Below are 27,111 nucleotides of genomic sequence, written 5' to 3'. Positions count from 1 at the left end.
TCTCTCTGTGCTCTCAGTTATAAGCTGGCACAACCACACACAAACTGGGCAGTGAGTCCCAACTGCCTTATAGACAGATCCTAGAGACCCCTTATAGATGGATCCTGCAGACCTGTTAATATTCCACACTACTGCCAGGGACTGGAGCTGGGGATGAAAGAACCACCACCACTCCCCCTAAAAAAAGGCAACACTAAAAACAACATACTAAAACCCTCACCAACTTCTCAGAGTTGCATTGTTACCTAAAAGCACTTAGGTACTATTATGCAAATTATAAGTGCATGATTTCCATAAAAACCAGTCACAAATGTCAAATGGTGCTCATTAATATGCAATAAAATTCTCATTTGAAAACTATTAAGAGCCAAGAATGAATTCCACTTGGCTGCCCTCCTTTAATGAGAACTGCTGTGAAGTGTTCTATGCTATTACTCATCAACAAACAGTAAGGTGTCACAACAAAGCAAGCTTCAGAAGGCTACAGGAGGACTTGAGAAAATGATCATTTGACACTTCAGAGGCTAGTTTTATTTTTAAAGTTTTATTTATTTATTTATTTATTTATGAGAGAGAGTGTGCACAAGTGAGCTCACAAACTGGGGAGGTGCAGAAAGAGAGAGGGAGATACCAAATCTAAAGCAGGCTCCAGGCTCTGAGCTGTCAGCACAGAGCCCTACATGGGGCTCGAACCCACAAATAGTGAGATCATGACCTGAGCTGAAGCTGGATGCTCAACTGACTGAGCCACACAGCCTCCCCCAGAGGCTAGTTTTAAACAGCTCAATTCTATGCTGCTACAGCTAAGACTTCTCCTTTTGGGTACTCAGAACATAGGCTTAGTGAACTCATTAACCTACCTTACAAATAGAGCCTTGGTGACACTGAGTACTCCTTTAAAGGATGTTTGTGAGGGTGCCACACAGCTGGAAAAAGGTAAATAAAACATTGTTCCTGAGGTTCAGTCGGTTGGGGAGACTGAATGTTCTCCTCCTCAAAAGAAGTGGAGGGTGCCTGGGTAGGTCAGTCGGTTGAGCATCTGCCTTGGGTCATGATCTCACAGCTCATGAGTTCGAACCCCACATTGGGCTCTGTGCTGACAGCTCGGAGCCTGGAGCCTGCTTTGGATTCTGTGTCTCCCTCTCTCTCTGCTGTCTCTCTCTGTCTCTCAAAAATAAATAAAAAATGTAAAAATAAAAAAAGTGGAGCTCCAAGGCCTTTGGAATTACTGGGGCTCATCCCTGAAAAGCCTCCTGGTCAGAATTTTTATGAGTGAACTTTCATGCTGTGTCTCTAAACTCCAGTTTCAGCTGGACACTGATTTTCTCTAAACTGTTGCTCCGTGTTGCTGTGCAACCCAGTATACTTGTGTGAGAGCAATTCGGCCTGTGAGGATAAAGAGATGGAAAATATAAGCCATCAAATTAGACTGTTCCTTCTGTAGCCACTTCCTTAATTAACAAACTGTCCTAAATGTGGCCTAGAAGCAGGGGGTAGAGAATGGGCTTTTCTAGGTATATTTTGACTCAGTGGTTATCAAACTTGTACATCAGAATCATTTAGAGAGCTCCTTCAAAAACACTGATTGCTTGCCCCCACTTCCAGAGTTTCTGAATCAGTAGGGCCTGAGAATTTGCATTTCTAGTAAATTCCCAAGTGATGCTGTAGCTGTTGATCTGGGTATCATACCATGAGAATCCCAGTCCAACTAAAGGAAACAGAGCTTTCATCAAAGTTTAAACCACACAAACCCTTGGAATAATCTGGAATTTATTACTCCAAGCTGCTGTGATAAGGCTCATGTACACATTTTGAGTCATTTGACTTGTTCACTAGAAATTAATTTCAGAGAAGTACTGTTGAGAAATTAGACCCTTAGAACAGCACTCAGTTCTTTCATTCTTTAAACCAAGATTCTTAAGTATTTTTTTGGACATGAGATACTGATTAAAGCTATAGACCCTCTCCTGAGAAACGTGCAAATATAGAGTATTTTACATGCCAAACCACAACCTCAATCATCCCAAGTGAAGAGGCTCATTTCAAACTACAACTTAGTTGAAGCCAGGGATAAAAGAAAGTTGTTTGTTTGTTTGTTTTTACTGAAATATAGTTAACACACAATGTTACATTAGTTTCAGGTATACAACAACTCTATGCTCTATGCTCACAAGTATAGCTACCATACAACTTTATTACAGTACCATTGACTACATATTCTCTATGCAGTACCTTTCATCCCCATGATTTCCATAGCTGGAAACCTGTACTTCCCACTCCCCTTCGCCCATTTTGCCCATCTTCCTACCCACTTCCCCTCTGGCAAACACCAGCTTGTTCTCTTTGTGGGTCTTTTTCTGCTTTTTTATTCATTTGTTTTGTTTCTTAGATTCCACATATAAGTGAAATCATATGGTATTTGTCTTTCTCTGTCTGATTTATTTCACTTAGGATAATAACCTCTAGCTCCAACCATATTGTTGCAAATGGCAAGATTTCATTCTTTTCATGGCTGTGTAATATTCCATTTGTGTGTGTATGTGTGTGTGTGTGTGTGTATTACATCTTTTTAATACATTTATCTATCAATGGACATTTAGGCTGCTTCCACATCTTGGCTATTGTAAATAATGCTGCACTAACATGGGGGTGCACTTATCTCTTAGAATGAGTGTTTTCATTTTTTTTAGCTAAGTACCCAGTAGTGGAATTACTGGATCATATGGCACTTCTATTTTTAATTTCTTTAGGAACCTCCATACTGTTTCCAGAGTGGCTGCACCAATTTATTTATATTCCCACCAACAGTGCACAAGGGTTCCTTTCTCTCCATGTCCTCACCGATACTTATTTTTTGTCCTTTTGATATTAGCCATTTTGACTGCTGTGAGGTGATATTTCGTTGTAGTTTTGATTTGTATTTCCCTGATGTTGATCATCTTTTCATGTGTCTGTTGGCTATCTATATGTCTTCTTCAGAAAAATGTTTAATCAGGTCCTCTGCCCATTTTTTAATTGAATTGTTTTTTTGGTGTTGAGAAAAAAGTTTTTAATATTTTTTCTTTCCATTGTTCTCATAAATAAAATATTTCATTGTGGCTACCCAAAAATAAAGCAAGGTACACTAAGATAATAAGAGCTAAGACAAACTTTGTCACTAATTAAAATATTTTAATAAAAATTCTAATATGTTTATTCTTTAATACAATAAGCTTTGCCATTTATTAGAATTGTATTTTTATTCTTAAGATAATTACTGACATAAATGAGTTAAATATCTGTTATGTTACTATTTGTTTTATTTTTCCAACTTGTTCTATGTTCCTTTTATTGTACTTTTTTTTTTACTCTTTTGCTCTCTCATTTTCCTATACATTAGCTTTTCAAAAACAACTCTATTGAGGTACAAATTCCATGTAATAAACTGCTGATATTTAAAAGTGTCAATTTAATAAATTTGGACATATATATATACACACACACACACACACACACACACACACAACTGTAAAACCATTCTTGTATTCAAAATAATGAACAGGTAGTAATAGTCTCAACTTTGTTCCTTAAAAGATAGTTGTTTTTTCTTGTATTGATGTGATGAATCACGTTAATTGTTTTTGCAGATATTCAACCAGCCCTGTATCCCAGGTATAAATCCCACTTCGTCGTGGTGAATAATTTTTTTAATGTATTGTTGGATCTGGTTAGCAATACCTTTGTTGAGGACTTTTCCATCCATGTTCATCAGGAAATTGGTCTATAGTTCTCCTTTTTAGTGGGGTCTCTGTCTGGTTTTGGAATCAAGGTAATGCTGGCTTCATAGAAAGAATTTGGAAGTTTTACTTCCATTTCTATTTTTTGGAACAGTTTCAAGAGAATAGGTGTTAACTCTTCCTTAAATGTTTGCTAGAATTCCCCTGGAAAGCCATCTGGCCCTGGACTCTTGTATTTTGACAGGTTTTTGATTACTAATTCGATTTCCTTACTGGTTATGGGTCTGTTCAGATTTTTTATTTCTTCCTGTTTCAGTTTTGGTAGGGCATATGTTTCTAGGAACTTGTCCATTTCTTCCAGATTGCCCATTTTATTGGCATATAATTGCTCGTAATATTCTCTTTTTTTATTTCTGTTGTGTTGGTTGTGATCTCTCCTCTTTCATTCTTGATTTTACTTATTTGGGTCCTTTCCTTTTTCTTCTTGATCAGACTGGCTAGTGGTTTATGAATTTTGTTAATTCTTTCAAAGAACCAGCTTCTGGTTTCATTGATCTGTTCTACTGTTTGTTTGGTTTCGATAGCATTAATTTCTGCTCTTATCTTTATTATTTCCTGTCTTCTGCTGGTTTGGGGTTTTATTTGCTGTTCTTTTTCCAGCTCCTTAAGGTGTAAGGTTAGGTTGTGTATCTGAGATCTTTCTTCCTTCTTTAGGAAGGCCTGGATTGCTATATACTTTCCTCTTATGACTGCCTTTGCTGTGTCCCAGAGGTTTTGGGTTGTGGTGCTATCATTTTCACTGACTTCCATATACTTTTTAATTTCCTCTTTAACTCTTGGTTAGCCCATTCATTCTTTAGTAGGATGTTCTTCCGTCTCCAAGTATTTGTTACCTTTCCAAATTTTTTCTTGTGGTTGATTTCAAGTTACATAATGTTGTGGTCTGAAAATATGCACAGTATGATCTCGATCTTTATGTACTTACTTAGGGCTGATTTGTGTCCCAGTATATGGTCTATTCTGGAGAACCCTCCATGTGCACTGGAGAAAAATGTATATTCTGCTGCTTTAGGACAAAATGTTCTGAATATATCTGTTAAGTTCATTTGGTCCAGTGTGTCATTCAAAGCCATTGTTTCCTTGTTGATTTTTTGATTAGATGATCTGTCCATTGTTGTGAGTGGGGTGTTGAAGTCTCCTACTATTATGGTATTACTATCAATGAGTTTCTTTATGTTTGTGATTAATTGATTTATATATTTGGGTGCTTTCACATTTGGTGCATACATGTTTACAATTGTTAGGTCTTCTTGGCCTATAGACCCCTTGATTATGATATAATGCCTTTCTGCATCTCTTGATACAGTCTTTATTTTAAAGTCTAGACTGTCTGATATAAGTATGGCTACTCCAGCTTTCTTTTGTTGACCATATGATCCTTACAATAGATGCAGAGAAAGCATTTGACAAAATACAGCATCCTTTATTGATAAAAACCCTCAAGAAAGTAGGGATAGAAGGATCATACCTCAAGATCATAAAAGCCATATATGAATGACCCAACGCTAATATCATCCTCAGTAGGGAAAAACTGAGAGCTTTCCCCCTAAGGTCAGGAACAAGACAGGGATGTCCACTCTCGCCACTGTTATTCAACACAGTATTGGAAGTCTTAGCCTCTGCAATCAGACAACACAAAGAAATAAAAGGCATCCAAATCGGCCAGGAGGAGGTCAAATTCTCACTCTTCGCAGATGACATGATACTCCGTATGGAAAGTCCAAAAGATTCCACCAAAACACTGCCATAACTTACACATGAATTCAGAAAAGTTGCAGGATATAAAATCAATGCACAGATATCGAATGCTTTCCTATACACCAACAATGAAGTGACAGAAAGAGAAATCAAGGAACCGATCCCATTTACAGTTGCACCAAAAACCACAAAATACCTAGGAATAAATCTAACCAAAGAGGTGAAAAATCTATACACTGAAAACTATAGAAAGGTTATGAAAGAAACTGAAGAAGACTCAAAGAAATGGAAAAAGATTCCATGCTCCTGGATAGGAAGAACAAATATTGTTAAAATGTCAATACTACCCAAAGCAATCTACATATTCAATGCAATCCCTATCAAAGTAACACCAGCATTCTTCACAGAGCTAGAACAAATAATCCTAAAATTTGTATGGAACCAGAAAAGACCCCGAATAGCCAAAGCAATCTTGAAAAAGAAAACCAAAGCAGGAGGCATTACAATTCCAGACTTCAAGTTATACTACAAAGCTATAATCATCAAGACAGTATGGTACTGGCACAAGAACAGACACTCAGATCCATGGAATATAACAGAGAACCCAGAATGGACCCACAAACGTATGGCCAACTAATCTTTGACAAAGCACGAAAGAATATCCAATGGAATAAAGACAGTCTCTTCAGCAAGTGGTGCTGGGAAAACTGGACAGCGACATGCAGAAGAATGAACCTGGACCACTTTCTTACACCATACACAAAAATAAACTCAAAATGGATGAAAGACCTTAATGTAAGACAGGAAGCCATCAAAATCCTCGAGGAGAAAGCAGGCAAAAACCTCTTTGATCTTGCCCACAGCAACGTCTTACTCAACACGTCTCCAGAGGCAAGGGAAACAAAAGCAAAAATGAACTACTGGGACCTCATCAAAATAAAAAGCTTCTGCACAGCGAAGGAAACAATCAGCAAAACTAAAAGGCAACCGACAGAATGGGAGAAGATATTTGCAAATGATATATCAGACAAAGGGTTAGTATCCAAAATCTATGAAGAACTTATTAAACTCAACACCCAAAAAACAAGTAATCCAGTGAAGAAATGGGCAAAAGACATGAATAGACACTTCTCCAAAGAAGACATCCAGATGGCCAACTGACACATGAAAAAATGCTCAACATCACTCATCATCAGGGAAATACAAATCAAAACCACAATGAGATACCACCTTATACCTGTCAGAATGGCTAACATTAACAACTCAGGCAACAACAGATGTTGGCAAGGATGCGGAGAGAGAGGATCTCTTTTGCATTGTTGGTGGCAATGCAAGCTGATGCAGCCACTCTGGAAAACAGTATGGAGGTTCCTCAAAAATCTAAAAATAGAACTACCTTACGACCCAGCAATTGCACTACTAGGCATTTATCCACAGGATACAGGTGTGCTGTTTTGAAGGGACACATGCACCCCCATGTTTATAGCAGCACTATCAACAATAGCCAAAGTATGGAAAGAGCCCAAATGTCCATCGATGGATGAAGGGATAAAGAAGATGTGGTGTATATACATACGTATGTGTGTGTGTGTGTGTGTGTGTATATATATATATACACACATATATATACACACACACACACACACATATATACACACACACACATATGTGTGTGTGTGTGTGTGTGTATATCCATATATCTATCTATCTATATATATAGATAGATAGATAGATAGATAGATATATCGATACACACACACACACACACACACACACACACACACACACACACAATGGAGTATTACTTGGCAATCAAAAAGAATGAAATCTGGCCATTTGCAACTACGTGGATGGAACTGGAGGGTATTATGCTAAGTGAAATTGGTCAGTCAGAGAAAGACAAAAATCATATGACTTCACTCATATGAGGGCTTTAAGAGACAAAAGAGATGGACATAAGGGAAGGGAAACAAAAACAAATAAAAACAGGGAGGGGGACAAAACATAAGAGACTTTTAAATATGGAGAACAAACTGAGGTTTGCTAGAGGGGTTGTGGGAGGGGGGACAGGCTAAATGGGTAAGGGGCATTAAGGAATCTACTCCTGAAATCATTGCTTCACTATATGCTAATTTGGATGTAAACTTTAAAAAATAAAAAATAATGTTAAAAAAAAGAAAAAAAAAGAAAGGTGTTTTGGCTATTCTAAATACTGCACATTTTGACATGAATTTTAGAATGAAGTTATCAATTTCTACAAGAATATCTGGGATTTTGATTAGGACTGCATTGTATCTATAGATGAATTCGGGGAAAAAACAAAATCTTAGCAATATTAAGTCTCTATCCCATTGTCTTGGCTTAACTGGCACAACAAAATATCATAGACTAGGTGGCTTATAAACAACAGAAATTTATTTCTCACAGTTCTGGAGGCTGGAAGTCCAAGATCATGGTCCAAAATGGTTGAATTCTGGTGAGAGCCCTCTTCCAGTTTGCAGATAGCTGACTTATTGCTGCATCCATACATGATGGAAAGAGAGTTAACTTAGTTCTCTGGCCTCTTCTTAAAAGGGCACTAATCCCATTTATTTTTATTATTATTGTTAATGTTTATTTATTTTTGAGAGAGAGAGACAGACAGAGTGTGAGCAGGGAAGGGGCAGAGAAAGAGGGAGACACAGAATCCAAAGCAGGCTCCAGGCTCTGAGATGTCAGCACTGAGCCCAACGTGGGGCTCGAACTCACAAACTGTAAGATCATGACCTGAGCTGAAGTCAGATGCTTAACTGACTAAGCCACCCAAATGCCCTTGTTAATCCCATTTACAAGGGCTCCATCCTCATGACCTAATTAGTTCCCAAAGGCTCTGCCTCCAAATACCATCACATTAAGGACTAGATTTTTAACATATGAATTTGAGGGGGACACAAACATTCACTTCATACCATCCATGAACAAGGTATATCTTTCCATTTATTTAGGTCTTCTTGCTCTAAGAAAGGTTTTGTAGTTTTCGGTGTATAGCTCTTGAATAATTTTTATCAGATTTAACCCTAAGTATTTCATATTTTTGATGCTAATATAATTTTAAAAAAATTTTAAAATATCTATTTATTTTTGAGAGAGACAGATACAGGATGCAAGTGGGTTAGGGGAAGAGAGAGAGGGAGACACAGAATCCAAAGCAGGCTCCAGGCACCGACCTGTCAGCACAGAGCCTGACGCGGGGCTCGAACTCATGAACTGTGAGATCATGACCTGAGCTGAAGTCGGACGCTCAACTGACTGAGCCACCCAGGCGCCCCACTAATATGTTTTACTTTCAATTTTTATTGTTTAACACTATAGAGATATACATAGATACAAATATCTATATATATCCACAATTGATGTTTATATATTGATATTGTATTTTGTAACCATGTTAAACTCTTTTAATAGCTACTAGAATAGCTCTTTTGCAGATTCCATTGAATTTTCTAAATAGATGATCAGGTCACATGCAAATAAAGATGGTCTTACTTCCTCCTTTCTAAACTGGATGCTTTTCATTTATTATTATTTTTCTACCTCATTATAGTGGCTAGGGCTTCCAAGACCATGTTGAATAGAATTAGTGAAGTAGTCATCATTGTCTTGTTCTCGATCTTAGGGAGAAAGTATTTGGTCTTTTATCATTAAATATGTTAGATGCAGATTTTCCATAGATTCCCTTTATCAGATTAAGGAAGTTATTTTTTTTTTTGATGTTTTATTTATTTTTGACAGAGAGAGAGACAGAGCATCAGCGGGGGAAGGGCAGAGAAAGGGGGAGACAGAATCTGAAGCAGTCTCCAGGCTCTGAGCTGTCAGCACAGAGCCCGATGCGGGGCTCGAACTCACAGACCATGAGATCATGACCTGAGCCGAAGTGGACGCCCAACCGACTGAGCCACCCAGGTGCCAACCCCCCACTTTTTTTAAAGAAGATATAAGTTTATTGAATACACTGCAAGTGAGTAGTGGCAGAACAGCAAAGGAAAGACTGTCTGCCACCAGGCAGTGGCAGGGGACCAGAGTGAAGGGGGGAAACTGAGAAAGTATGGGAATATATAGAATTTTCCTTTTTTGGTACTTGTGCCTGGTTGTAAGCAGCCCATTGGTCAGCTAGGGCTTATGAATATTTCAAGGTGGGTCACCTAATGAGCCTGTTTGCATTCAGTTCAGTAGTCACTGTGTACTCTTTTACCTTACTCAGGTTTCCACTGCTCAAGCCTGTTTTGCCTAAAAGCAACATTCCTCCACATTCCTCCCTGACAGACTGACAATGACAAATATTTGGCATTTGGGCAAAGGTCTCATCTTTAGTAGCTGCTTCATGCTGGACAAGGGAGGATGTGCTGTCCCCACCTAAACTTGTGGGTCCATCAAGGGTTTTGTGCAGTTCGAGACCAGAGCATGGTATTATATTAACATGCTTATAGGCAATGTGAATGAAATTCCCTGGTGGCCAGGTCCATGGGATTTAGGGAGAGGGGACCCTCTGATGGTATGGGCTGGAATCCTTGTTGAATTATCATTCATATATGGAATTGTTGGATTCATTCAGACACGTAGGAACATATTTTACTTGTAGTTCAAGATAGTGGCTGGATCTGCAAGAACAAAGGAAAAAAGTAGAGGCAGGGCAGCGGGGCAAGGGTGCAAAAGAACCAAGATGGCTGAGAGTCAACCAGTGTCAGGAAAGGATCCCAACTGAGTGCACAATATATGCATATTTTCCCTAGACAAGCTTTCACTGCCAACTGCGTGACATACTGGGAATGGAGACCTCAGGGGAGTGAGGTGGGAGGGGAGGGGAGGGGAGGGGAGGGGAGGGGAGGGGAGAGGGAAGGAGAGGAGAGGAGAGATGAGTCCTTTGCCAGGTAGTCTGACCTCAGGTAGTCAGACCTTCAGGCCACACTGGGGAGCCGAGCCATCCTGGCCAGAAATATTCAGTTGTCTGAGAAGTACCAGGGTTAGATCTCTGAAGGGTGGAAAAGAGAAAGGAGAGGGAGGGAAGGATCCCTCCCCAAAGGGCAAGAGGGGAAATCCTTCACTCTTTCAGGCAAGGACAGTCCAGCTGGTTCCCCCAGGACTTCTGATCCTCACTGAGAAGTAACCTCAGCCCGATGTTGTCAGTTCCCCCAAGGAACACCAGAGTCGTCCACTGAAGGAAAGTCCTGAGAAATTCCCAGAGAATCCAAGGAAAGTCCTAGGCTAGCAGAGCGACCAGTATGGGCTCCACCAAATGTAAGGGAAACCAATTGGGTGTAGGCCAGCAGTGCAGGTGGTGAAAGAATTCAATTCACAAAGGAGACACAAGTTTATCGAAAACACTATGAGAGAACAGCTGTTAGGACAGCAAAGGAAGAGACTGTAAGGAAGTTCTCTATTCCTAGTTTGCTGAGACTTTCTTCAATAGATCTGGGCTTTTTCATTGTCTAATATTTCTTGAATGAACTTTTGTAGTTTGTCTCTTTCAAGGAATTTGTTCATTTTATCTAAGTGGATAGAATTATTAGAATAAAGTTTTTATAATATCTGCAGAATGTGTAATGATGTCACCTCTTTAATTTATAACATTAGCAAACTGTATCTGCTCTTTTTTTATCCTATCAATCTGGCTAGAGGTTTACTGCTTTTATTGATAGTCACAATTAATCAACATTTGCTTTCATTGATCTCTACTTTTTTTTGTCTGTTTGTTATCCATTTTATTGATTTCTGCTCTGATATTTATTACTTCCTTCTGCTTCCTTTAGGTCTCATTTGCTCTTTTTTATTCTAGTTTCTTATCATGGAAGCTGACAGTATTGATTTGAGACTTGTCTCTTTACAAACCCTTAACCACTATAAACTTTCACCTAAGTACTGTTTTTGATACTTTTCACTTTCATTCAGTCCAAAATAATTTCTGATTTCCCTTTTGAATTCTTCTTTGACTCATGAGCTACTTTTTTCAAGTTTATTTATCTATTCTGAGAGAGAGAGAGAGTGGGAGTGAATGTGTGCACGAGAAGGTATGGGAAAGAGAGAGAGAGAGAGAAAGAATCTCAAGCAGGTCTTGTGCTGTCAGCACAGAGATGGATGCAGGGCTTGAACTCACAAACTGTGAAATCATGACCTGAGCCAAAACCGAGAGTGGGATGCTTAACTGACTGAGCTACCCAGGTGCCCTGACTGACTTGTGAGCTATTTTGAAGTGCATTGCTTATTTTCCAAACATTTGAATATTTCTGTTATTGATTTCTTTTTTTAAAGTGTCTACTTACTTATTTTGAGAGAGAGAGAGAGAGCACATTGGGGAAGGGCAGAGAGAGAGGAAGAGAGAAAATCCCAAGCAGGTTTTGTGCTGTCCACACAGAGCCTGACATAGGGCTTGATCTCATGAACCATGAGATCATAACCTGAGCCAAGATCATAACCTAAGCCAAGATCATAACCTGAGCCGAGATCAAGAGTCAGATGTTGAACCAACTGAGCCACTCAGGCACACCTATCATTGATTTCTTAACTAATTGTATTGTGGTTAAGAATATACTTTGTATGACTTGAATCCTTTTAAATGTACTGAGAATTATTCTGGGGCCCAGAATATGGTCTATGTAAATGTTCCACATGCACTTGAAAACAATAGATATTTTGCTATTGATAGGTACAGTGCTCTATGAAGATCAATGAGGTCAAACTGATTCTGTTGGCTCCTTCTTCCATATCTTTAATTATTTTCTGTCTTCTTGTTATATCCATTACTGAGAAAAAGCTAATGAAATTTTGGACTACAATTGTGAATTTGTCAATTGCTCCTTGAAGTTGTATCATTTCTGCTTCATGTATTTTGAAGTTCTGTTGTTAAATGTATATTTAATATTGTTATGTCTCCTTGACAAATCGACTGTCATTATGAAATTATTTTTGTTATCTTTAGTAATATCCTTTGCTCTGCAATCTAATATTGCTTTTCAGCTATACTTTGATTTTTTTTTTTACAGTTTATTTATTTATTTTGAGAGAGAGAGAGAGAGAAGAGGAGGAGCAGAGAGAGAAAGAGGGAGAGAGAGAATCCCAAGCAGGCTCTGTGCTGTCAGCACAGAGCCCAATGAGGGGCTCGATCCCATGAACTGTGAAATTATGACCTGAGCCAATATCAAGAGTTGGATGCTTAACCAACTAAGCCACCCAGGCAAACCTCAGATATATTTTGATTATCAGTGTGTTAGCATAGTAAATCTTTCCCATCCTTTTCTCTAATCCATTTGTGTCATAATATATGAAATGTCTTTCTTGTACATAGTACATTGTTGGCTTTGCTTTTTTAAAATCCAATATGGCACTTTCTGTCTGTTAGTTGAGGTGTTAAGATCATTTACATCTAAAGTAGTTATTGGTATATTTAAGTTTAAATATATTTATTATGTGGCTATTGTCTTTTATTTTTCTCATCTCTTCCTTATTCCCTTTTCCCTCCTTTTCTGAATTCTCATAGGCAAATTCAGTATTTTTATGATTATACTTTATCTCTTTGTTGGCTGATTATTAGTATGCTTCTTTGTTTTATTTTCTTTGTGACTGTTTTTGTGTTTACAGAGATATCTTAATTTGTCACAATCTATCTTCAGATGATACCATATCACTTCACATGTAGTGTAACAATATACTTCCATATCGCCACTCAGTCTTTGTGCTCATCATCATATATTTCCTTTTACATATGTTATAAATCCCGCGTTATTCTTTATTTTTATTTAAACTGACAGTTATATTTAAGAGAGGTTTAAATCTTAAGACAAATCATTACATAGTTAACATGTCTGGTGCTTTTTTTTTTTTTTTGGTATAGATTTATATTTCCTACTGATACCATTTCCTTTTATTGAAAGAACTTCCTTTAACATTCTGGTACTGCACGTCTGTCAGTGATTAATTCTTTCAGCTTTTATATATCTGCAAAAGTCTTCATTTTGTCTTTGTTTTGAAAGATACTTTCATTGGGTATAGAATTCTAGGTTGGAAATGTTTGGGTTTTTTTCCAGTACTTTAAAGATATTTTTCTACTGCCTTTTTGCTTGCATTGTTTCTGATAGAGAAATCACTGCCATCCTTATCTTTGTTGAAAATATCTCATTCACCATCTCTTCAAATGTTTTACTGTGCCCTCACAGCTTCCAATTACACATAATATTAATTTCTTATTCCTCTAAATATTCTTGAGCTTTGTTCTAAGACATAGTTAATTGAGAATAGTTTGGCCCTATAGGGTCTTTTTTTAAGGTGTTAGGCAGAATCAGAGTAGTGCTCATTGTAGGGCTAATTATTCCCCACTGCTAAAGCGTTATCTCTCAGAGCCCACTACCCAATACCCTCTGAGTTACTAGCTTTTTTAGTATGACCAGTGGGAATAGGCACTATTCATAGCCCTGTGTGAGCAGCAAGTACTGTTCCCCCTAATCCTTTTGAGTGGTTCTTTTTCTATCCCTAGGTAGCTTCCTTGTAGGCATGTGCTGACTAGTACTCAGCTTAATACTTCGTGTACTCTGTGATGATTTCTGGAATTCTCTCTGTTTACTCTCCATGTTGATACTCTGTCCCCCAAACTCCAGCTGCCTTGGTCACCCTGGACTTGAAACTGTCTTCTCAACTCAAGGAGTCTGCATTCTCTCTTTCTGCACCATATTCTGGAAAATGTATCTTGGTATGCCTGCTTTTATTTTGTTTCACTGAATATCAGAAACCATATAATAAAAATACAGTAGTTCTGGGTCATTTTCTTTTCTCCAATGAATATGTTCTTTAGCTTCTGCTAGGGTACTATAATATAAACATATTACTTTAATCCAATCACTAACTGATCTGATTGGGAATTAGATTTCAATTTCAATAAGACCAGGTCTATTTCTCTGCTAACTTCTCAGATATAGTCCTTTAGGAGTCCCAACTGAAAGCTTAGGATGTTTGTATTAGTCAGGGTCCTCCAGAGAAACAGAACCAATATTTTATATATAAGTAAAAGAGATTTATTATAAAGTTCTGGGTCATGCAATTAAGGAGGCTGAGAAATTCTGTGATCAGCTATCTGCAAGCTGGAGACCCAGGAAAGCTAGTAGTATAGTTTGAAGTCCTGCAAGCCAGAGAGCTGATAGTATACATGCCAGTCCAAGTGTGAAGGCCTGAGAACCAAGAGCGCCAAGGACAGGAGAAAATCAATGTCCTAGGTCAAACTGTCAGGCAGAGAAATTTCACCCTTCCTCTACCCTTTTGTTCCATTCATACCCTCAATGGATTGGATGATCCTCACCCACACTGGGGAGGGCCTACTGCTTTACTCAGTTCTCCAATGCAACTGCTAATCTCTGCTGGAAACACTCTCACAGATATACCTCAAAATAATGTTTAGCCAGAAATCTGGGTATCCTGTGACTCATTGAAACAGATATGAAAGTCACCATCACACTGCTTTTCAGGCCCTTCCACCTTGGTGGACCACACTCCAACTTTTATCTCCCCAGCACAGTAAGACTGCAAGTAGCTCTGGTTAGTTTCTTGGCTTTTTTAGCATCTGCTTTCTGTTTGGCTTTTTTACCTTTTGGTCTATGCTACTTATAAATGGAAAGCAACTTGAAAGATAAATTGTCTAGATCATTGGGCCTCTCTGCCTCTTTTCTTTTCATAATCAGGCATCTCATATCCTTGCTCGTTTAGTGTCCTAGAACTCCTTCCCCCTCCCACCCTTCCCTGGCCCTTTCAAACTGTAGAATGTTCTGCTCAGCTTTTCTGACTCTTAGCAGCTGCTTTTTGCTTGGGTTCTTAGCTTCTCCTCACCTGCTACTTAGGAAAATGTCTTAAGGGAAAAGCAAACTACTATGCAGGACACTCACTTTCTCTTTATGAGGTCTTAGCTCTCAAGTTCTGGCTTCCTTAGTGGGTCTCTTATACCCTCAAATAATTTTTTTGTTGTTGTTTATTTACTTATTTTGAGCGACAGAGACAGCATTAGCAGGGGAGGGGCAGAAAGAGGGTGAGAGAGGATCCCAAGCGACCTCTGTGCTGACAGTGCAGATCCTGACACAGAAGTCCAACTTATGAACCATGACCTGAGCCCAAATCAGTTGGATGCTTAACCAACTGATTCATCCAGGTGCCCCTGTCCTCAAATAAATTTTTAAAATCTAGTTTTTTTAGGGGCTCCTGGGTGGCTCAGTCACTCAGCTTTGGCTCAGGTCATAAACTTGTGGTTCATGGGTTTAAGCCCCACATCGGGCTCTGTGCTGACAGTTCAGGGCCTGGAGCCTGCTTCAGATTCTGTGTCTCCCTCTTTCTCTGCTCCTCCCCCACCCACGCTCTGTCTCTTTCCTTCAAAAATAAACATTAAAAAATTAAAAATAAATAAACAAATAAATGAAGATTAAAAAAATTTTTTTTAAATAAAATCTAGTTTTTCTAGATGTCCTCTATGGGAGTAGTAGCCAGATGCAGATGCTTAATGTCTTATAATATATTTAACCTGAAAATATTTTTACTGACAAGACCAAACTGTTTAAAGATAATCTTTACAGACACAAATGACAGTGCAAACAGTATAAGATATAACTATCCTTACTATTAACTATGAGACCAATTAAGAGACATTACAGAATTCCTAAGTTATAAAAGACAAACCTATTATGGGGACTGGTTTTACTATCATTATTACTGGTCAGTGTGTATTTGAAAATTAAAAGTTTCTATAAAAGTATGTATTAACACAAAGGCTAATGTTTATTCTACAGGTTCATACATGCTCAAGCTAAAGTTAAAATTTCTCCTTAGAAATTAATTGCAACAACTTCTATTCTGGTTTTCTTTTCTTCCTTTAGTTTTCAGTCTTGGGCATAGATATCCATTTCAAAGCTACTGAGTAAAAGTTGCAACATGTGTTATAGGTGCCAATAGCAAAATGTTTGGTACAGAACTTAATTTCTTTCACTCTTTTGCTAATGTTTGCATTCTGAACATAGACTCACAACTGGGTTTCTAATAAGAATTAGAGATCACAAATTTCTATAAAGTGTGTATAAGCTCCTAGGTCTCTGGTCACACAGCAGCCTTTAGCTGAGGGTTTTAAAATCTCATTTACTTCTTACTATTTTGTTAGTTCACATTTTATATTTTACTTGTGTGTACTCACCAGCTTCCCTTAGTGCTTCTCTGGTATTTTCTCCAGCCCTGGTGTGGTGGGAATCCCACTCCTCTCTGGTCTGGTGGACCAGATTAAAGTTTTACATGCAAACAAGAACAAAACTAAAAATGAAAGCCAAGTAGTGCTGGGAAGTTCGCTCCTAATACCAGGTTTGTTAAAAACCATTTGTTTAAAAATGTTCACATCTGTTGCTTGGCACTGATCCTTAAGCTCCAAGCCCCCTACCTTCTTAACTAATTAGCCTCATGTCAAGTAATCAGTTGTAGTTGATTGACTATATACTCATAAAACTCCCCAAATCCCAAATCCCTCAAAATAGAGGGAGACAACTGCGATAGAATTGAAGAACTTTTCTCAATTCCACTATTAAAGAAAAGGCATAAAAAAAGAACATGGCAGATAAGGTGTTGTGAAAAAGCATTGTAACAGCCTATTTTCTCTGAAAGCCATCCCCCACCCCCACCCTGCAACTGATCACGCTGTTCCTACCACATATGAAGACCATGTATAATTCCACAGCATGGAATAAATGAGCAAGGGGAACTGTGAACACTCTGGCCAACCAGAAGCAATAGAGACACAATGCAGCCAAGACATTACAGACCCCATTTCCCACTGAGCTAATATAATCCACACTTGGCAAGGAGGAGTTCTCACTGCAGGGCTCTCTTGCCTAAATACACAGGCTTCCCTGGTGAAAGGCAGTGGGAGAGGGGAAAGAAAGACAAAAGAAGAGAGGCAAACAATTGCTGTAGGGAAGCCCCACAATGAGAAGTAAAATTGTGTGTATTCCCTTTGACCCAGAAATCCCAGTTTGGGGAATCTTCCTATGGAAATGGAAACCAAAGTGTAAGGATAAATGTAAAATGTTTACTGTGGCATGATTTGTTGTATATACATTTAAAAAACCCCAACAACAACCAGAGGAAAAACTGGAATATCTATCAATACAGAAATAATGGGAAAAATTATGGAACATCTACAAAGGAATATTAAGTAGCTATTAAAAATAAGAAATTGGGGGTGCGCCTGGGTGGCTCAGCCAATTGAGCGTCTGACTTCGGCTCAGGTTATTATCTCACAGTTCGTGAGTGCGAGCCCCACATCGGGCTCTGTGCTAACAGCCTAGAGCCTGGCTTCAGATTCTGTGTCACCCTCTTTCTCTGCCCCTCCCCTGTGCATGCTCTGTCTCCGTCTCTTGAAAATAAACATTAAAAAAATTTTTGTTAAGTAAGAAATTAGGGGGCACCTGGGGGCTCAGTCGGTTAAGTGACTGGCTCCTGATTTTAGCTCAGGTCACGATCTGATGATTTGTGAGATCAAGCCCCGCATGGGGCTCTGTGCTGATGGCGCAGAGCCTGCTTGGGATTCTCTCTTTCCCTCTCTCTCTGCCCCTCCTCCGCTCATTCTCTCTCTCTCTCTCAAAATAAATAAACATTTAAAAAAAGAAATTGGATCAATTAAATTTATTTGCTTAGAATAATGTACATAATATGACAAATAAAATGAAACAAATAACAGCGTAACTGGTATGATATGATCTCATTTATATAAAGAAATAGAAAATACATATTTGTTTGAACATAGAAAAGGCATGAAAGAAACACACTTAACTTTTAAGAGTGGTTTTGTCAGGAAGATGGAAGAAAAAGGAGGTGGAGATTAATAACATTTTCTTTATAGATGACTGTCTTACTAGATTTGTTATAATGAGTGTGTATTGCTTATACAATTTAAATATGTAATAAATTTAAAACATGAAAAGGATTTATTGACCTTATAATTACAAGTAATGCCAGACCCCAAAGTTCAGTGGGGTGTGTTGTTCTTTGGCATTTGCTTTAAATTGATCCTGGTGGGGAGGGGTAAATAGTAACTTCTGCTGTAGTAGAGAAGCCTCACCTGTGTCTCTCAACAACAGGCAATTAAAGCACAAACTTGACAATGCCTCTGGAGGAAGCCAGTGGTTGTGAAATGATAACTACATGTATCTCTCTGAAGCTTCAGCCACAGAGCTTCCCAAGGGGCTGCCTGAGCCAGTGAGCAGCCGGCAGAGGCACGGATGAGAATAGAACAAGCTTTTGTCTGGAAAAATCCCACTACTCCAACTACTGACAGCCTTTGTTAGCTGCTGTTCTGTGCTTCAGAGAGGAGATACATAAGGCTGGCCTGCAGCCTCTGCAGGGATAAATATTAAATTAAATAAATTAAACTCTGTGGGAAAGATGCCGCCGCCCAGTTTTGAAGTGTTCTGTGTTAGCACTTTGGTGGAAGATTCTTTGAAGACCACTGGAATACAGTTGTAGGCCTTCCAATTGTTACCCACAGGATAGCATTAAGGCCCTGGAGAAGTGACACTTCTTGGCTCAGTATTTGGAATTTGGTTTCATGATAATAGAAGCTTGCAGATCTTCTGGGGGTAACAGCTACATAATATTCAATAATAAACAAAATAATATGCAGAAGCTAGCAGCCTGTGAAGAATTAACTTTTATGATCACTCATTCATCTTTCAACATCTTTTTTTCTCTTCTTGTACAATCCTACTGTCCTCTCTCCATGACTCTTCTTCTATCTCCCTACTTAACCTCTTTAATAGATCTTTTATTCAGTGTTTTTCTGATTATCAGAGAAAGGCTACAGTGTTCATGGAAAATATGATTAAGTTTTTTAAATGTTTATTCATTTTTTGAGAGAGAGAGAGAGAGAGAGAGAGAGACAAAGACTGAGAGAGAGAGAGAGAGAGAGAGAGAGAGAGAGAGAGAGAACGTGAGCAGGGAAGAGGCAGAGAGAGACAGAGACACAGAATCCAAAGCAGGCTCCAGGCTCTGAGCTGTCAGCACTGAGCCAAACCCAATGTGGGGCTCGAACCCACAAACTGGGAGATCATGACCTGAGCCAAAGTCAGATGCTTAACTGAATGAGCTGCCCAGGTGCCCCTGATTAAGTTTTTTCAAAAAAGTAATCATTTATAATCCTACTACTGATAATATTTTGGAATCATTTCTTTTTGTCTTTATATTTAACTTTTTAAAGCAGGTCTGTGTTTGTGTAGCTTTGTAAGTATAGATGAATGTCTCACATATATATACCTAATATTACAAATTAAAGAATATGTGGAAGTGGAGAAGGGGTTTGGACAGCATGTTACTGTTGTCATCACACAGTTGTGGTGTGGCTATGGGTTTTGGTGTGTCAAGCCAGTATTAATATTCCACAGACTGATTGTGATAGCAGCCTTCATGTCTCAGCCCTTCTTTTCTCCTTACAGCTGCCTTGGAAGTCAGCAATATTTGCATGTTGAGATCCCCATGGGTAGTTATTTGAACTCCTTTCATCCCAGTATTCACTTGTAGATAAGTGGGTACCTAGGATCACATCATCACTATTCTTTTCCCTTCCTTGTCTCTTGATATTATCTTCCCTGTTCCCTCTTTACTCCATCTTCTGGGTTTATTCTACCAGCATCCAAAAGCAGGCAGCTATCATGAGCCAGGGCACAATCAGAGAATCATCAAAATGTCCATTTGGAAAAGATACTCAATTAAGCATGCATTCTGTTTGTGTGTTCAGAGTACCTACTACAGCTAATGTGGCCTTTGGGAGACTCCATTTCATGCAGAAAACCAGGAATATCTCAGATTAGAGGCAAGAAGGATCCTTGGTCTGGAATCTTGCTAGACTGTACTTTAGACCCTTACCATACCGTCAGTGCAGCCCACATCTTCATTTTCCTATTAAGATATTTGTTTCTGTCTTCTCTCTCAAGGTCTCCCCAGTTACCCTTGGAGAATCAGGATGGATAGGTGGCAGTGCCCAGAGCACTCTTTCCTGGGTGTTCCCACTGTCACTCTGGAACAGGCACCCATGGCAGCAAGAGAGTAATTTCAACCAACAAAGCCCTGGACAGAATAATGAAATTTCTCTAAGAGGCCCTCCCATGCTATTCCTGGTCCTCATACCAAGAAATCACTTCTCTCCATCAGAACTCCTAAGCTTTCTGCTAATCTATGTCTATGCAAATCTCCTCACTGCAGCACTGAAAACTGAATTCACCTGAGCCATTTCTTCCACAATGATCTCTTCCTTATCAAACATCGTAAAGTACAGATGCCAATAGGCTTAACACCTCTCCCTATTTCCCTCCCTATTTTCATCATGAGCTAAAAAGTAAACATTCTGGGGCACTTTTGAGAAGGAACTTGCAATATGAAGAGAGAACACGTGTGGAAGGGGGCCAGGCAGTCCCGTCTATAGGTTATCAAGCTGCATCACCTTAACCTTCTACTGGCAGTTGCCTCTTTCTAGTCACTGCCCAGTAGTCTGGTCAAAGCAGGCCTGAGTTCTGCATTGATGGTCTGCCAGCCTCACTGCTTAGTTCTCTGTTGCTTGGCAACCCACAACTGAAATATACTGACCCAGATTTGGGTTGAGGTAATAAAGGGGTACTTATACCCTCTCAACTCCCCCTACTGAGGCAAAGTGGCCATGGAGAAGAGCCAAGCACACAGCCTGTGAATTCAATTTGACTTGGCACATTTTCAGTTTATGCTATGCAGGGCAAGAAGGTGGTTGGTGAGACCTGTTTCTGGTCAATCCTAGGAATAAACTGAATGAATCTCTCCTCCCTCTCATTTACCTCCTTTAGAATAGACCTCACAGTCTGTAGACTGGACTGGACACAGCAAAATATTCTGGAAGCTCCTTGGGCATAAACAGACCTCAAGGCCTTGCTTGGGCTGGCTGCACCTCTCAGGAATTGCTCAAATTTTGATGAGTCTCTGGTCAAAAGTTACATGGTTCTCTACAACAAACAGACTAAAGTCCACACTCCTGTGTTCTTGACAAGCTGGCCTATAGTTCTCCTGCTTTATCTCTTACTGCAAACTGCCCTGACCTGACCCTCCCCACCTCTTCACCTTACTCAAGCCACACCAGCACTTTGGCCCTAACTCACATACACACTAAAGTTACTCTTTCAGGGAATGTTCTTCCACATCACAGTTGCCAAAGTCCCACACCTCCTCTAGAACTCTACTCAAAAGACACTTCTTCCTTGGAGGAAAATAAGAATCCCCCATGGAATAGCTAGCTCTCTGCTTTCCACCTGGAAACCCTGACTAGTCTACACCCTTTCCTCCATAGTTTCATAACAGGCGTGATAATTATAGCACTCCGTATAGTTTCTGTATATAGGCCTTGTCTACATCAGTGTCAAAGGGACTCTGTCTTTTACAGGCTGGTTCCTTTGTGCTTCTCTCTGAAATGAATGCATCTGACCTTCATTAATCCCTCCTCGCTCTAACAGGTTCTTTCCCACAATCCCACCTTTAGCAGTGCTATATTCATAAGCCATTCGGTTTTCAATCCATTTTCATCAACACACACAATCTTTCTCCTGATCCAGGCACTATTAATGCACATTTTTCTGTTTGCTCATCCTCCCCCAGCTCTACCAAAGCAGGGTACACTGCAAGCTGGGGTTCAAGAACACAAGATATTCTCTGGCCATATCATCTATCTCTGAGTACCTCATGATTATGACAAGTGCCTCAGAAAAACACCTTGAGAAGTCTAGATGGAAACCAATGCCCCATGGAAACACATAAATATTTTATCAGGCTCCGAACAAGACTCTTGCTCATAAATATTTAAACTCCTTGATAGTATAATGTTCAGTGGCTGATTAGAGTCAACTTGTACTGGGGTGGGGAGCTGAGAGGAGGAAGGGAATAGAGCAGTAATGGCAGCAGGTGTTCTACAGAGTCCCTTTTAAGGATCTAAAAACACTGAAAATGCTCCTGAGGTCTCTCCAGTTTGCCTGGACATTCATTTTCCAAGTGCTCTTCCTCTGGAATAGGAGGTAGGTCAGTGCCCAGTGGAGCTGTCTAGAGAAGACACTCACTATGCTGCAGGCAGGCTGCTACATCAGTCACAGCCCCAATAACCTTGCCATATTTCTCTCAGCACTGGTGACATAGAGATTTTCAAATAAAATACATAGGATTCAAGATGAGGCAGACCCTGTAAGAATGGCAGCTTTATACAGAATAGCTCCAAACTGGAAACAACCCAAGTGCCCATCAGTAGGAGAATGGATAAATAAGCACATGGTAGATATTCATGTAATGGAATATTATCTTAGAACAAAAAGAAATTAAAAACTGATATACTTAACAACATGGAGGAATCTAAGACACCATATTGAGCAAAGAGAAGCCAAATGCAAAAGTATATACAGTGTGAATACATTTATATGGATGGTCAAGAATGCAAAACTAATCTATGATAATACACGGGCATCTGGATGGCTCATTCGATTAAGTGTCCAACTTCGGCTCAGGTCATGATCTCATGGTTCGTGAGTTTGAGCCCTGCATTGGGGTCTGTGCTGACAGCTCAGAGCCTGGAGCCTGCTTTGGATTCTGTATCTCCCTCTCTCTCTGTCCCTCTCCCACTCGTGCTCTGTCTCTGTCTCCCAAAAATAAGTAAATGTTAAAAAAATTTAATCTATGGTAATACAAATCATAACAAAGTTTGCTTCTGGATGGTAGGAATGACCCAAAAAGGGCATGAGGGAAATTTCTGGGATTGAAGTTTTTTGTATCTTGTTTAGAATGTGGGTTTGTCAAAATTGGCCAAGCTTCCAGCACAGGCTTCAGTTTAGAAGCACTGTGAGGATAATAGAGGCCACTGATCTCCAAGATCATCGCTTACCAATAAAATATTGATTGACCCAAATTACCTAAAAGGACTTCTAGTATTTTACCAAGGGTTCTGCAATCTTTATGGGAGTTAATGCCTTGTGTCATTTAATTACCTAATTAATTCAAAAATTATTTATTAATTTCTTATAATTTGCCAAACAGGAACATAACCATGAACACAACAAAAAATTTCTCGTTATGGAGCTGACATTTGAGTGGGAGATATTGGACAACTGACAAAGAAACAGAAATACTATATAATGCCAGGTAATGATAAAACAACGAAGAAAAAAGCAGGGTCAGAGGACAGAGACTGACAAAGGGCTGTTTTGGATCACGTGGTTAGAGAAGTCCTGATCAAAGAGGTCACATCTGAAAAGAGACCTGAATGAACTGAGGACAGAAGCAGTGCAAGTATCTGAAGGAAGAGTGTTCAGGCAGAAGGAAGAGCGAGAAAGGGGAGAGTGATAGAGTATGAGGTTAAACAGGTCAGATCACATAGGGCTTTGGTAAACCTTTCGAGAGAGGTGGATTTTATACAAAGTATTAACGGTACCATTAGAGAGTGTTAACCAAGGGAGTGATATAATCTAACTGATGTTTTAAGAATGGGAAAAAGGAAGAAATGAAGAGATATGCCTGACTCTTAGGGAAGAGTCAGAATAAGACCCACATTTTTTTCCCTTCACAATATTAATATCCTTCACACACACCTTCTGATTCAAGCTCTGTCTGGGCCCAGATCACATATTTCTCAATTTCAAACTCTGATTTTATTTAACAAGTTTATATCCCAAGATAGTCACGTGTTTATAAAAAGTGAGGTAGGTAACTTTTCTGTATGTAGGAAAATTTTTCATAATAAATTGTTGGAAAGAAAAAGAAAAAGAAAAAGAAGGAGAGAGAGAGAGAGAGAGAGAGAGAGAGAGAGAGAGAGGTAGGGATTTGCATCCTTTATCAGGCAAAATTCACCAGCAACTAAATATGAATGTTATAATTCTCAACACCTCTCCACAAAATAAAGGTTCTGTTTTTTAACTAAATGTGGAACCTTCCTTCCAATTTTTAAGTCCAACTTCTCTGCCCAAGTTAGTCCTTGTTCCACTGTCTCTTAGGTAAGTCAGAGCCTCAGTACTTCTTTCTAATCTCTCCCCCTGCCCCCGATTATTCTCTGAAAACCTACAAGGGAGTGCAATATTAATTAGTGGCGTGGGAGGGCAGAAAAGTCCTCTGACTCCCCCAACCCCATCTGGAAATGCCCTTATGTTCAAACAACAAAATGCAAATATTAAAATCCTCAGTAGGAAACAAATTGTAAGCACCTATTGTTCTCCCCAGAGAATCTCCTTCTCTCAATCATTATTCTCCCACTCTTGAGACCCTAGATGGCTTCATCCCATTGGCCCTTTAGATCCTCCTAGGCCACAATTCTGCTTTCACTAAGACTTGATGTTCTCTATCCCCAGGCTACCATAACTCTGCCTCTGACAAGGCTCAACTCTAGACTTTATTGGGGAAGAGGGAGAAGCTAAAAGCTGGCGGTAGAAGAGAAGGGGAAATACAGGGAGCACTCCAGAGACAGTGGTGGCCCAGAAGTGGAATGAAGCTGCCAAAACAGAGACCAGAGAGCCTTCTATCCCCACATTTCCGGATCCGTAACTCAAGAAAGCCTGCCAAGGCATTTTATTCTCCAGAATCAAACTGCCTTACACTATATACAATCACTTCCTCCGCCATTTACCTCCACACGCATTTGCTCCAACTGCAACAAAGGAAGAAGCTACTGTTTTGCAAGCTTGGCTGCTACTCAGCCTGCAGGGAGGCTTTCTGTGTTGAATCTCGCCATTGATGGCGAAAAATTAATTTTCCTTTGCAGGCCTCGCTGCCTAATACAACAGTTTTTCCAGCTATTAACCCCCCCACCTGAATATCTCTCACTTGGACCTAGGGATGCAATAATTTAATGCTATCCTCTATATCCTGGCTTAAAGGACCACACCAAGAAAGACATTTCATTACAGGCTAGGACATAATTTGTCTACTCTTCATGCATGCTTGTACCTAGAAAACCAACAAAAGGAAGAGAAAGTGCACACCTCTCTCCCCACAGATTTCTGTTCTGAAATGTTAACAAAACTCAAATTTCAAGAAAAACAAGGTTCATCTTCTGCAGTAGCACGAGTATACTTAGAGATGCACTATTCAAACATCGAGTTCTAACAAGTGGCCTCTAGCTTCTGATAGAGCTACTTTGGAAACAGGTGCCCGCCAGGGTACAAGGATGCTGCAGTTCCAGGGCGACGCTCCTCTGCCCCGAACAAGGCAGTGTGACAGACAATAAAACTTTCTCTGTTCGGGACTTCACACTCCCGGTGAGGGAGTCCATCCTACCCGCCAACCACCATGCATCCCGGGTGAACGTGCCCCTGCAAGGCAGATTTGGGGACAAGTTCGGCGAGGAGGCTGTGGAACACTGGTCCCAGATCTCTCAATTTCAGCAGTCTGTCGCTCATTCAACAAAACAGAACAGCCACAGCGCCCCTGCCCACCCAATACCGGTACCCTCCCCTCTCCTCTCAGGAAACTGCCACTGGCATTCCTGATGAGCGACCCTGGCAGGGCTCGCCTGTAGTTCCGAAGATAGTTTCCTATCCGTTTCCAAAGAAACTGCCCAGATTCTGGAAAGGAAAGAAAGCCCTGCCCCCTTTCCACTTTTCGAAGGTAAGTGTTTGATGTTTTGTGGATATATAGTGTCCACAGAGAGGTCCTACAAAATCCCGAATTTGGGATCCTCAAGAGCGCGCTGCTCACCTCACCAGGTCTCCGACCGCCGAAAAGCTCCAAACCCGCGTCTGGCAGCGGGACGCCCGCGGTCCGCGGGTCTCTCGCGGGTTCGCGGGGCTGGAAAGGACCGGGAGGGACGGGGGGCAGGGCAAGGGCAGGCAGCCGCGCCCATCGCCGCGCCGAGGGCCGGGCGTGGGGGCGGCTGGACGGCGGCGCCCGCCTCTGCGGTCTGCGCGGGGCGCGCGCTGCCCTCCCCGGCCGCCTCCGGCCGGGGCGCTGGCGGGGCCGCGCCTCCCGCCCCTCCCCTGGCGCCGCCCCGCGTGGCGCGCCGGACCCCGCGCTCGGCCCAGGAGGCCCGCACGGCGAGGACGCACGGATTCGCGAACCGGGCGCGCCGCGCTCCCGGCGGGCCTCGCGGTGTGCCGCCCGCTCCGCCGCCCTCCTCCTGCCGTCCGGCTCCGACCCTCGGTCGGCGGGAGCATTACCCTAGCCGCCTCGGCCCGGCCCTCTGGCCCAAACTCGACAGGAACAAGGCTGGAAGGATTCCATGCAAAAGTTCCCTTTTTTATTTCTGGGATGGAGTCACCAAGTAGTGTTCTTATTTTATGCTCTCTAGGTTTTCCAAAGTCTTTACGTTGAGTTTGTACTCATATCATAGTCAGAAAGACGAAGTTGGGGCACCTGGGTGGCTCAGTCGGTTAAGCAGCAGACTTTGGCTCATATAGTGATTTCACGGTTTGTGGGTTTGAACCCCGTGTCAGGCTGTGTGCGGACAGCTCAGAGCCTGGAGCCTGCTTTGGATTTTCTCTCTCTCTCTCTCTCTCTCTCTCTCTCTCTCTCTCTCTCTCTCTCTCTCTCTCTCCTTCCCCCATTTGCGCTGACTCTCTCTCAAAATAAATAAATAAACATTTAAAAAAAGACCAGAACATTACCTTTTCCAGAAATG

The 27,111-nt window shown here is 40.5% G+C and overlaps 1 protein-coding gene across 3 annotated transcripts in view; it reads right to left on the bottom strand.

Moving 5' to 3' along the window:
- GPR156 (G protein-coupled receptor 156) overlaps nucleotides 1–26,409 on the bottom strand; it is a 118,067-nt gene extending 91,658 nt beyond the window's left edge. Inside the window, exon 1 of one of the 3 annotated variants that reach the window (XM_058731271.1) lies at nucleotides 26,193–26,409. The gene's annotated coding sequence lies outside the window, so the exon portion shown is untranslated. Of the gene's footprint in view, nucleotides 1–7,899; nucleotides 8,034–26,192 lie in introns of those variants that run through there. The other 2 variants (XM_058731269.1, XM_058731270.1) reach the window with 2 other exon arrangements.
- Between the last annotated feature and the right edge of the window lie 702 nt (nucleotides 26,410–27,111).

The sequence above is a fragment of the Neofelis nebulosa genome, chromosome 5 (genome assembly GCF_028018385.1).
Source record: "Neofelis nebulosa isolate mNeoNeb1 chromosome 5, mNeoNeb1.pri, whole genome shotgun sequence".
NCBI classification, from domain to species: Eukaryota; Metazoa; Chordata; class Mammalia; order Carnivora; family Felidae; genus Neofelis; species Neofelis nebulosa.
The sequence above is the reverse complement of the archived record's forward strand: the minus strand, read 5'-3'. Positions and strand labels throughout refer to the sequence as shown.